At 45.7% G+C, this 13,153-nt stretch overlaps 1 protein-coding gene across 3 annotated transcripts in view; it reads right to left on the reverse strand.

Moving 5' to 3' along the window:
- plxnb3 (plexin B3) overlaps window positions 1-13,153 on the reverse strand; it is a 107,563-nt gene that overhangs the window by 61,926 nt on the left and 32,484 nt on the right. The window lies entirely within an intron of this gene.

A 13,153-nucleotide genomic window follows, 5' to 3' on the forward strand; every position in this document is an offset into this window, starting at 1 on the left:
ATTAATTCAATCAGGAAATCTGTGCTTTACTTCCTGTCTTTACGTGAATACCATGATAGGATGTCCCGTTAAAGCTGGAACCGTGAGACTGCAGGGCAGACGTGTGGAGGTAAACTGTAGAATACAAACAGCAAAATCTAAACTTTTCTGCTATAAATAAAACTCACACATGAACACATGAACTGAATTTAAAGTTACAGAGAATGACAGCCCATGCAAGTCTGTGTGGACTTCTAAGTCCAATTTTCAGCTGCAGAGGCTTTTCACACAAACATGCTTTGAAAGTGAACGCGTAGAAACGTAGACGTGGTGTTTCAGCCTGTACACTCGATGGCAGTAACAGAGAAGAAGAGCGCAGATGAATGACAAGCATGTGATGGACAGCGTTGTCCTGTTGGGCCGATGCTTCTAATAAAGACAGTACTGCGACTCGAATAATGGAGTGTTTCCTCACGACACAACATATCAGCGACGAGGACGGCGGCTGTAAATCTACTTCCACTTACGCCCTTTCTACTAAATGTCGGAGAACCGCCGGTCCCATTCAAGGCAAGGATTTGGACTTTTGATAATTACTTGCTAGCTAGCGATGTTTGGGCTGGACCTGCCAGAGCCACGTAAACATGCGCTCCTTATCCGTGGCGTGGGTGTGGAAGGTCACGGGTTACACATAGACGGTCGCTGATGTACGAGACAGCGCTGACGAACTTTCTCACCACAAAAGTGAATGTGGTTGCTGAGCGTTACTGTTTCAGACAATGAGGACAACGCCCAGGTGAGACCACCCATCAGTTCGTTGCTGCGTGTCAGTTTGGAAAAATGGAAGAGGGGATGATGAGGGATAAGGATGTCATAAAGACTAAGTTGGTGAGGCAAACTGAAACGGCTGTGTCAGAGGCAAAAGCTAGCAAGCTGTTCACCATGACAAAGACAAGCAGAAATCACACTCACATCCCAGAAGTGACTATTCTAAAAGTAAATATGCATTTATCTGATACCATGTGCACAGTACAAGTTAGTGCTCCAGGAACAAAGTGCCAGGACATTGAGCTGATGTTAAACGACGGGATCTGCAGTGTCCATTCTGCTTGATTCAATGGGCTCTTCCCGAAAGTTTCTCTTATGGAACCAACACTCAAACTTAAGGACTATTGTGGAAACCCTATTGCTTTGAAAGGCTGTTTACAAGCTAATGTAGCAAATGGGGGCCGAAAAGCTGACACAAAACTTGACGTAGTCCAGACGGGGTCAGTAATTCTAGGTAGGGATTTATTTTACTTGTTACAAATGCAAGTGAGAGATGGTCACGTTACTTGAGGCTGTGACAACCATAGAAAGCGTAGCAACAGAAACAATGGGATGTGCTAAAGAATTTGTCCATAGAGTGAAAGTTCGTCCAGGGATTACACCAACAGAAGCTACGCAGATTACCTTTCTCAGTCAGAAAAGCTGTGTCCAAAGAATTAAAGAAAATGGTGGAACAGGACATCATAGAGCCTGTAGAGTCACCCATAGTGGTTACTACTAGAAAAGACAGATTAGATCCAAGACTCTGTGTGGACCTGAGAGAACCTAACAAGGCTACTGTAGCTGACGGCTTTCCGGTTTCACACATGGAGGAAATGTTTGTGGCGTTGAGTGGAGCTACACTGTTTTCCACATTAGATCTACAAAGTGTTTATTACTAGTTACTGCTTCATGAGGACAGTCGTAGCTTAACCACCTTTATTACCCATGATGGCTTGTTTCAATTCAAGCGGGTACCGTTTGGACTTGCCCAGCTGTTTCCAGAGGATGATAACAACCATTCTACAAGGTTTGCCGGGGGTCCAGTGTTACCTAGACAACATTATTGTCACAGGTGCGACAGCTGAGGAACATTACGAACTACAGCCCTCTCACCACACTTCTCGTCACAAAGAGTCATGGACACGTAGGAATGAGGATAGATGGTTGTCTAGACTGTTATCATTCAACTATGACATTCAGTACAAACCAGGCAGCCCTGTAAACAAATGCAGCAACCGGCTCGCACAGGTGCTTCACCACGGTCAGGTGCTTCACCGCAGTCAGGTGCTTCACCGCGGTCAGGTGCTTCACCACGGTCTGGTGCTTCACCGCGGTCAGGTGCTTCACCACGGTCTGGTGCTTCACCGCGGTCAGGTGCTTCACCGCGGTCAGGTGCTTCACCACGGTCTGGTGCTTCACCGCGGTCAGGTGTTTCACCGCGGTCAGGTGCTTCACCACGGTCTGGTGCTTCACCACGGTCAGGTGTTTCACCACGGTCAGGTGCTTCACCGCGGTCAGGTGCTTCACCACGGTCTGGTGCTTCACCGCGGTCAGGTGTTTCACCACGGTCAGGTGCTTCACCGCGGTCAGGTGCTTCACCACGGTCTGGTGCTTCACCGCGGTCAGGTGTTTCACCGCGGTCAGGTGCTTCACCACGGTCTGGTGCTTCACCACGGTCTGGTGCTTCACCACGGTCAGGTGTTTCACCACGGTCAGGTGCTTCACCGCGGTCTGGTGCTTCACCACGGTCAGGTGTTTCACCGCGGTCAGGTGCTTCACCACGGTCTGGTGCTTCACCGCGGTCAGGTGCTTCACCACGGTCAGGTGCTTCACCGCAGTCAGGTGCTTCACCGCGGTCAGGTGCTTCACCACGGTCAGGTGCTTCACCGCAGTCAGGTGCTTCACCACGGTCTGGTGCTTCACCGCGGTCAGGTGTTTCACCGCAGTCAGGTGCTTCACCACGGTCTGGTGCTTCACCACGGTCAGGTGTTTCACCGCGGTCAGGTGCTTCACCGCAGTCAGGTGCTTCACCACGGTCTGGTGCTTCACCGCGGTCTGGTGCTGCAACATGTCAAATATGACACGAGAGAGATCCCTCCACATAAGCATTAAGATGCTTCATAGTGAAACCTGTTGTCATACAAAGAGAAATGGGATTGGGCCAAAGTCTATAATAAGGTATGACCCCCCCCCAAAAAGAATACAAATGAAAACTGTCGTGGCCGGCAAATTTCTCGTGCTAATTTTTTCCTTACCGTGCAATTTTTGTTTATCACATATCGCGACAGGCCTGTATAGGACGTAATGTAGAACTTCTGCATGTATTAAAATTCATTGTGTTTACAGGCATTATCTCTTTTTCTCTGTGGCTTTTTGTGTGTGTGTGTGTTGCCCTGCACCTCAAGAAAGCGTGATGTGTGTAGAAACACTTGCTTTCTCATATAGGATGGAATATTTTTCATACCCCTCCATCTGAAGTGTGCCTTTGAAAAATCTTTGTTTGAAGGGGTATATAGCCCGACCACTTACCCCTACCCCTCTGTCCTAAAAGAATATGGGACACTCCTACACGTGAACGTGCAAAACGGAGGAGTAGGGCTAAGTGAAAGAGGTGAAATGGGATTCAGCCAAAGTCTCTGGGGCTGAAATTGCAGCCATTTTATAAACTTCGGCATGAGCTCTCCCTACAAGATAATGTAGTGGTGCATGGCACACAAAGACTGGTGGTACCAGATATTCTTCAGCCAAAACTAATCTCCCTGGCCCATGCCACACACCAAGGGATTGTGAGAACAAAACAGAGACTCAGGGAAACATATTGGTGGCCAGGCATGGATGCGCAAGTTGAGGCAGCCATAAAAGCATGCATTACATGCCAGTCACATGACAAGTCTGTAGTCCCCCCCACACACCCGTTACAACCTGTGCCGTATCTTGGAAAAGAATGGAAAAAGGTGGCCCTTTGATAAGGCACCTGCAGACTGTTGCTTTGCAATTACACTTGTTGACTATTGCATCAAGTGGCCAGAACTTACCTTTGTCCCACATGTCACCTTAGTCTCAGCCCTGGGCTTTGTGGACTTGGAGAAGGCATTCGACCGTGTCCACCGGGGACTCTTGTGGGGGTACTCTGGGAGTATGGAGTGCCGGACCCGCTTGTATGAACTGTCCGGTCCCTGTACGACCGGTGCCAGAGTTTGGTCCACATTGCCGGCAGTAAATCAGAATCGTTTCCAGTGTGGGTTGGACTCCGCCAAGGCTGCCCTTTGTCACCGATTCTGTTCATAACTTTTATGGACAGAATTTCTAAGTGCAGTTGAGGTGTTGAGGGGATCTGGTTTGGTGGCCCCAGGATTGGGTCGCTGCTCTTTGTGGATGATGTGGTTCTGTTGGCTTCATCGGGCCGTGATCTCCAGCTCTCACTGGAGCGATTTGCAGCTGAGAGTGAAGCGGTTGGGATAAGAGTCAGCACCTCTAAATCCGAGACCACGGTTCTCAGCCAGAAAAGGGTGCAGTGCTCTCTCCGGGTCTGCAACAGAGTCCTGCCCCAAGTGGAGGAGTTCACGTAACTCGGGGTCTTGTTCAGGAGTGGGGGAAGGCTGGAGCGGGAGATGGACAGGTGGATCGGTGCGGCGTCTGCAGTGATGTGGACTCTGCATCGGTCTGTCGTGGTGAAGAAGGAGCTGAGCCAAAAGGCAAACTTCTCGATTTACCAGTCGATCTACGTTCCTACCCTCACCTATGGTCACGAGCTGTGGGTAGTGACCGAAAGAACAAGATCGTAAATACAAGCGGCCGAAATGCGTTTTCTCCGCAGGGTGGCCGGGCTCTCCCTTAGAGATAGGGTGAGAAGCTCGGTGATCCAGGAGGGGCTCAGAGTAGAGCCGCTGCTCCTCCACATCGAGGGGAGCCAGATGAGGTGGCTCAGGCATCTGGTCAGGATGTCTCCTGGACGCCTCCCTGGTGAGGTGTTCCGGGCGCATCCCACCGGAAAGAGGCCCCGGGGCAGACCCAGGACACGCTGGAGGACTACATCTCTCGGCTGGCCTGGGAACGCCTCGGGATCCCTCCAGATGAGCTGGTGAATGTGGCCGGGGAGAGGGAAGTCTGGGTTTCCCTGCTTAGGCAGCTGCCCCCGCAACCCGACTCCGGATAAGCGGCAGATAATTAATGAATGAATGAATGAATGGGTGGGTGGATGGATGGATGGATGGATGGATGGTCACCTCAGTTTCTGCGTGCAGTTTTCAGCAGAGAAGGTAACCCAAAGCAGTGTTGTTTTCTTCAACAATGATGATGATGAGATGGTGACGAGCTAAAAATGGCTCTCTGATGACGTTTGTGAGATTTCATTGACGAGACAAGACGGAAATGTTCAAGGGCTGATTGTCCGACATTAAAAACATGACATTTCTGTGAGCTCAATCTGTCAGTCAGCAACCTTGGCCACGCCCACCACCTGACATGCAGCAGACAAGCAGCTTATTCGTTCATATGTTAACCTTTCCCGTTTTCCTCTTCTGACTGTGGTTGGAAGACACGGAGATCCTTCTTCTCCAGGGCTGAAGCAGCTTTCTCTTCGGGGTGAACTCCCTCCTCTACACGTGTTAACGGGGTGAAACAAGGAAGGAAGGTAGCAGCTGCGCTGAGAAACGACTTTATTACAAGACTTCGTTCATACTTTTTACACCACTTCTCCACTCTCTTCACTCCCGATGCAAGTTTCTCTCCGCGTGCACGTTCACTCACGCCCACACACACACACTGAGCTGGCTGAACCACACACACAGCCGTTAGACACATCCCATAACACACAGATGAATCATGGCGGCAGCGTGGATGAAGGGGTTCGGTGGAAGCGAGGAAACGATATATGGACATATTTTAACTATAATCCATCATAATTTCTCTGGCAGACCAGGTCACGTTGAGCATGTGTTCCTCATCCTTTGCTCATATTTTGGACATGTGTGTGTTCAGGGTGGAGTTTTACACTTCAGAAAAGTCTCAGAAATAAAGCCACAGTTACCAAAGTCAGGATGTTGTTCTCTTTGCTTTTTAACTGATTCCAGTATCTGCTGTTGGTTGGAAACCTTCTAAGTCTAAAAACATTCCTTTTAATTTAGTTATTATTGATGAAAATAACCAAACAACAAGCTCACAATGTGTTGCTGTATGTTGAACTTATAGATCTGATGTTTTCTTGTGTGACATGTTTGTATGATGAAGTCGGGCATCAGTTCATGAAAAAGGTGAAATATAGAAATAAAAGTTTCTGTCCAGCAGCAGGTAAGTAACACGGCAGCATTTCATCCCTGTTGATGGGAAAGTCTCGGCTAAAGCTTTCAGCCTGGTAAAGATCTGGTTATTATGTAAAAGCATTCAGGTTAACTTGTTTTATAATTTACATGTTATAACCTGTCAACCTAGATTCCACTTTTTAATACATATTATTGACATAAATTAATTTGTTAAAAGACTAATACTTTTTTATTTTTGACTAAAACTAGACTAAAATCTTTTTGAGTTTTCGTCGACTAAAACTATCAAACTTAGATATGACTAAAACTAAACACCATTTTCGTCATGACAACTAAAACTAAAACTGAGATGCTGCCAAAAACAACACTGACGCCTCAACGTTTGAAGCATCTGTCTATTACCCGCGGGCGGATGGCGAGGTCCAACGTTTCAAGTGTATCTTGAAGGACAGTTTACAGACTGCTTCGCTGGGAAGAACAGCTTGGAAGGAGTTCACAAGACACTTCTTGCATGTCTACAGATCAAGACCTCACTGTACGACGGTTCAGCAGCTGAGCTGTTACATGGTTGTCCTACGTCCACATGTGGCTGGACATCCTCCCCCTGCACCTAAAACACTGACGCCAAGACAGGTTGCTCTCAGAGTGAGAGACAAACAGAAGAGCAGGACCTACACAGACATTAAACAAGGCTACAGCTGTGCTCTACTTCACAAATAACTGTTTCCTGACAACACAAAAGTAGATTTCTGTTTACACAAATAAAATGACAGCTGACAAGTTATCATCCATAATTTACTTCATTTTTTACACGTGTTAACTTTGGGTTACAACCTCAACAGCGCGACCAAACCTCTGACTTTTGGCTCATTCGTTGCCAGATATTTGTGCCAAAACTAACATGTGACTTGTGTGAAGGCTCATCGATAGGTGAACCAATCAGAGTGAAGGGTCAGGAGACCAACTCAAGCTTTTCTTGTTGGACCTTCTGTTAGCTGTCGTTGTGGTGTAAAGAGCAGGTTAAGTTACTTCTGAAAACATGGTTTTCACTCATCTACTGTGTTTTGGGAGTAAATAAACATATGTTGACAAAACGTATAAAGAATTACTTTAAGCTCAAGTGAATACCACTCTGGCTTGTATGAAAATTGACGGCTAGCTAGCTAGCATGGATATGTTAGCAGGCAGAGGAAATCATAGCAGTTCTACATTAGAAATAAGCAAAGACCTCAAAATCCAAATTAAATCGATTGGTGGTGGCAAGAGAGCTCAGTAGATGAACGCAAGTGATCGTGTGTGAAAACTAGATTAGACAGTGAACATTTAATACTTTTATTATGATAACAGGCATTTCTATATAAAATTGTAAAGCTTAATCTGTTGTACATTATTGCATCCACAACGAGATCTATTTTAGCATTAATACATGAAACTGCTTAGAAAATATGAATTAATGAAACAGCTGGAGCCAGTTGGGGTTAGTTTATACTGGTGAAATAGACACTGTCTGTAAATATTTCCACTGAGCAGATTTGTGTTACAGCAATACAATATTTACAGGATATACAAGTTCAAATACGTCTAAATCAGACTTTCTCAAACTGTGGTACGCGTACCACCAGTGGTACACGAGAGCCCTCTTGTGGTACGTAGAGGAAAGTCATATTTTTTTTTAATAAAATTATTTTTAAAATATATAATATCATCAAAATAGTACAAAGCTTAGAAATATAATACATACAACACATTATTAAATTCATATTTAAAATAAGCATTGTCTTCCTTTTGCTTTTGTTATAAGCCCGCAACGTTTTCCGGTTCATGCACTTAGCCCGACTGTGATTGGTTATGAGTTGTTGAACTGTGTGCAAAACGATAAACAAACGTCAAATGTAGAGAGGGAAGATGAGTGGTTCAAGAACACTGCAATCGTGGTTTCAAACTGGAACTATTACGAAGAGGATTGCAGTTCAGGAGGAGAATATTTCAAGCAGCCGCCTTGAAAATGAAGAGGAGGACGGCAGTGAACCGAGCACAAGTGCTAATGGCTACTTGAGAGGCGCCAATCAAATGTCCATAGCACCCATTAGCACCAAGCGGCGCAAAACAGTCAGGAAATATGACTCCAGTTACCTCAAATTTGGATTTAGTTGGCGCTGGACTGACGAAGAACCGAGGCCCCAATGTGTGGTTTGTGGGGAAGTCCTCAGCAATGAATCCATGAAACCAGCACACCTCAAACGGCACCTTTTAACCAAACACACAGCGCTGAAAGACAAACCGCTGGACTTTTTTCTAAGGAAGCGGGACGAGCTGAAGCAGTCCAAGTCCACATTGCAGTGCTGTGTTACATCCATGGCCAAAGCACAGGTGGCTTCTTACCATGCCAGCCTCCGTATAGCGAAAGCCGGAAAGCCACATGCAACTGGCGAGCAACTCTGTCTGCCATTAGCCAAAGAAATTACACACATCATGTGTGGAGAGAAAGCAGCTAAACAGTTAAACTTGGTGCCACTTTCAAACGACACAGTGTCACGGAGAATACGGATCATGGCAGATAATGTTAAAAAGACACTGACTGAGCGCATCAAAAGAAGTCAGTATTATTCCCTCCAACTGGATGAGACCACCGATGTTGCAGATTTGGCTAATTTGCTTGTGTACGTCCGATATGAGTGTGATGGGGCAGCTCAAGAGGATTTACTGTTCTGTCAGCCACTGGAGACTAGAACTACAGCCGAACATATGTTTCAGCTACTGAACACCTTCATGCAAGAGAACAGACTCGATTGGAAAAAGTGTGTCGGAGTCTGCACCGACGGTGCCAGGGCGATGACAGGCCGCCACAGCGGAGTAGCAGCCAGGATTCAGGAGGTGGCACCTGAAATGCGATGGACACACTGCAGCATCCATCGGGAGGCACTTGCAGTGAAGAAAATGCCTGATGAGCTGAAGTCAGTGCTTGACTCAGCTGTAAAAACAGTTAACTTTATTAAGTCCCGACCGATGCATTCTCCACTGTTTCACGTGCTCTGTGATGAAATGGGCAGCGAGCATGTCCAGCTACTGCTTCATACAGAAGTCAGATGGTTATCAAGAGGGAAGGTGCTTTCAAGGCTTTTCGAGTTGTACGGAGAGGTCCAGGTGTTCTTACAGGACAAAAACTGCCCCATATCACATGTTTTTGAGGATACTATATGGCTCAGTCAACTGGCATACTTGTCAGATATTTTCTCCCGTTTGAACGAACTGAATTTGGGATTACAGGGACCGTTTTTCATGCTATGTTGCTACAGGTTTTATTTCTAAGTAGCAGAGTGTTAACAGGACATGATGGTCAAAGCAGGACAGAAAGACTGTATTGAGTCTAATGTTTATACAGGTGTGTGTTTATTATCCCACATGTGAAGACGGTGACGGTGATGACAAAAAAAGGTGTTCGCGTGTTGTTCATACAAATATAATGCACTGATTTTTCTAATGTGAATATTCATTCTCGTTATAGATTTGTGATTTTATGTTGTAAGATTTCAGATGTTTCATAACTTTATTGCTAAAAAAATCTTTGGAATTTGAATTATTTCTAACCTTGATTAGAAGAGTATTTTTTCAAGAAACAGAACACTTCTGGTTCGGTCAGCCTACTGTGTGTGTGAATGAATGAAATACAACTGCTATTTTATATTGTGTATAACAAGTGAAGATATGCCGCTAGGATGACATGTTAGGATGCTTGTTATAATGAAACAGTTTTGTACAGTGTGGCTTTGGCTGGCAACAATTATCAATAAAGAATCCTCAAATTAGGAGTTAACATGCCTCCTTTATGAACTGTTCATTCATTCATCCATTAAGGGTCGTGGGTAAGCTGGAGCCTATTCTAGCAATAACAGGTGAGAGGCAGGTACACCTGGACAGGCCTTCTTGCTGTGAGGCTGCGGTGCTAACCATCACACCACTGTGCAGCTCAGTTCCTTTGTGAACTGTCCATAGCTAATAGCTATGTATGTCTTAGTTTAATATGTTTGCTACTATATGTTCAGGTTTTTCATGATGGTGGTACTTGGTGAGCTCAATATTTTCTCAGGTGTTACATACTGTAAAAAGTTTGAGAACCACTGGTCTAAATAAAGACGGACAAATGTAGATTTTACACAGTATTCTAAAACTCTTTTCATTCTAAAATATCAGACTGTGGAAACTACATGCAGCAACCGTTCATTACAGGTTTTTATAAAATGCACCTGTGAAAAAGCATCCTAATAGTAGACCTGTAGTAGACCTGTAGTATACCTGTAGTAGACGTTGTAGTAGACCTGTAGTAGACCCTGTAGTAGACCTTGTAGTAGACCCTGTAGTAGACCTGTAGTAGACCTTGTAGTAGACCTGTAGTAGACCCTGTAGTAGACCTTGTAGTAGACCTGTAGTAGACCCTGTAGTAGACCTGTAGTAGACCTTGTAGTAGACCTGTAGTAGACCCTGTAGTAGACCCTGTAGTAGACCTATAGTAGACCCTGTAGTAGATCTTGTAGTAGACCTGTAGTAGACCCTGTAGTAGACCCTGTAGTAGACCTGTAGTAGACCCTGTAGTAGACCTGTAGTAGACCTTGTAGTAGACCTGTAGTAGACCCTGTAGTAGACCTTGTAGTAGACCTATAGTAGACCCTGTAGTAGATCTTGTAGTAGACCTTATAGTAGACCTGTAGTAGACCCTGTAGTAGACCCTGTAGTAGACCTGTAGTAGACCCTGTAGTAGACCTGTAGTAGACCCTGTAGTAGATCTTGTAGTAGACCTTATAGTAGACCTGTAGTAGACCCTGTAGTAGACCCTGTAGTAGACCTATAGTAGACCCTGTAGTAGACCTTGTAGTACACCTATAGTAGACCCTGTAGTAGATCTTGTAGTAGACCTTATAGTAGACCTGTAGTAGACCTTGTAGTAGACCCTGTAGTAGACCCTGTAGTAGACCTTGTAGTAGACCTATAGTAGACCCTGTAGTAGACCTTGTAGTAGATCTTGTAGTAGACCTGTAGTAGACCTTGTAGTAGACCCTGTAGTAGACCCTGTAGTAGACCTTATAGTAGACCTGTAGTAGACCTTGTAGTAGACCCTGTAGTAGACCTTGTAGTAGACCTATAGTAGACCCTGTAGTAGACCTTGTAGTAGATCTTGTAGTAGACCTGTAGTAGACCTTGTAGTAGACCCTGTAGTAGACCCTGTAGTAGACCTTATAGTAGACCTGTAGTAGACCTTGTAGTAGACCCTGTAGTAGACCTTGTAGTAGACCTATAGTAGACCCTGTAGTAGACCTTGTAGTAGATCTTGTAGTAGACCCGCTAGCCTGACACTTTTACCTGGAACATCATTTTACTGCATTTCTAACTGATGAGAAATGAGTTTTTACATTTGGGAACATTATCTGAGGGCCGAGCGGACCATCTCATGCCTTCATGCCAAACATGCTTCTGCAGAGGGTCTTGCTCAAGATGGCAGGCAGGTTGATAGGACTAGAACCAGCTCACGATTAGAACCAGGCAGGACTAGAATCAGGTTGGAAGTAGAACCGGGTCAGGACTAGAAGCAGATTATAACCAGAATTGGCTCAGGATTCGACCCAGGTCAGGACTGGAACTGGGTCAGGATTAGAACTGGGTCAGGACCAAGGCTGGGTCAAAACTCAGGGTCTCAGGGTTTCATCTCTAAAGACTGGTCCTGGTCCCGCTGGAAACAAACCCACCAATGAACTAAACCCTAAACCTGCAGGAACATGTAACTCCACATTTCCTTGGAAACAATAAACCAGTCTCTATGCTAATAAGCTCCGCCCCCCTGATGTGGGCTCATGTTTTATTCATGAGATGAGCTGCCAGCGAGTGGAGAGACAGAGGTGAAAGGAAGGATAGAGGAAGAAGAGGAAGAGGAAGATTCATGGCAGATCCATGTTTGAGCCACTGCCAGTTTGTAACCGGGAATACATTCCCACAGGTCCTGAAATTCCAGGAACATTTTAAAGGTCCTGGAATACCTGGAAAATTTTAAAAGATCATGGAAAACAGGTCCTGGCGATGACTCTGGGAACTTCAGATCATCATCATCTCTGATTGGCTGTCAGGTGAACTTCAGAGCTCCAGGTGTTTTATTCAACTGGTAACCATGGCAATAGCAATGAAACTGCAGGTGTGTCTGCAGCAGTTTTGTCCTCTAATGGCAGTAGTTTGTTCTTCCTAACCCCTCCCCATCATCATTTCATTTTCCCATGCCCCCCAGTAGGTAAATGAGCTGCTTTCATCACGGTGAGGTGATGATTACAGGCTGTCTTACCTTCAGGCACACACAGAAACACACCTCCACCCCCACATTATGTCTGGTTACTGCTGACGCTCACACTCTTCAAAGACACGTGAACACACACATGCACAGCTTTTACATTTTTCTCTTTGTTCACTTCTTGTCCTTCCCTCCAAGTGACTCCCTGCCTTCAGTTCGTCCTACTTTCACTCTGCTGAACACGTTCACACCTAAACCTTGGTTCTGGACCGGTTCTGGCTTCTGGTTTCTACCAAAACCCAAACTCGGAGTACTGCTGTCAACTCTCAGACCTTCTTCTTCCTACATCATCATCCTCAAGCAGCCAGAACTGAACAGAACTCCTTCAACATATGAGCAGGAGGACACTGATCACATGACTCCGGCCACATGAGAAACTATTCTGTCTGAGACATAAACTTGCTCCCACAGCAGCGTATATCACTGGTTTATCCAATTATGTCAGGATGGTACGGATCAGGATGGTACGGGTCAGGATGGTACGGGTCAGAATGGTACGGGTCAGGCTGTACAGATCAGAATGTTACAGGTCAGAATGGTACGGGTCAGGATGGTACAGATTAGAATGGTACGGGTCAGAATGTTACAGGTCAGAATGGTACGGGTCAGGATGGTACGGGTCAGGATGGTACAGGTCAGGATGGTACGGGTCAGAATGGTACAGATTAGAATGGTACGGGTCAGAATGGTACAGGTCAGAATGGTACGGGTCAAAATGGTACGGGTCAGGATGGTACAGGTCAGAATGGTACGGGTCAGGATGGTACAGGTCAGA

This window comes from Melanotaenia boesemani, chromosome 13, assembly GCF_017639745.1.
Source record: "Melanotaenia boesemani isolate fMelBoe1 chromosome 13, fMelBoe1.pri, whole genome shotgun sequence".
Taxonomy (NCBI): domain Eukaryota; kingdom Metazoa; phylum Chordata; class Actinopteri; order Atheriniformes; family Melanotaeniidae; genus Melanotaenia; species Melanotaenia boesemani.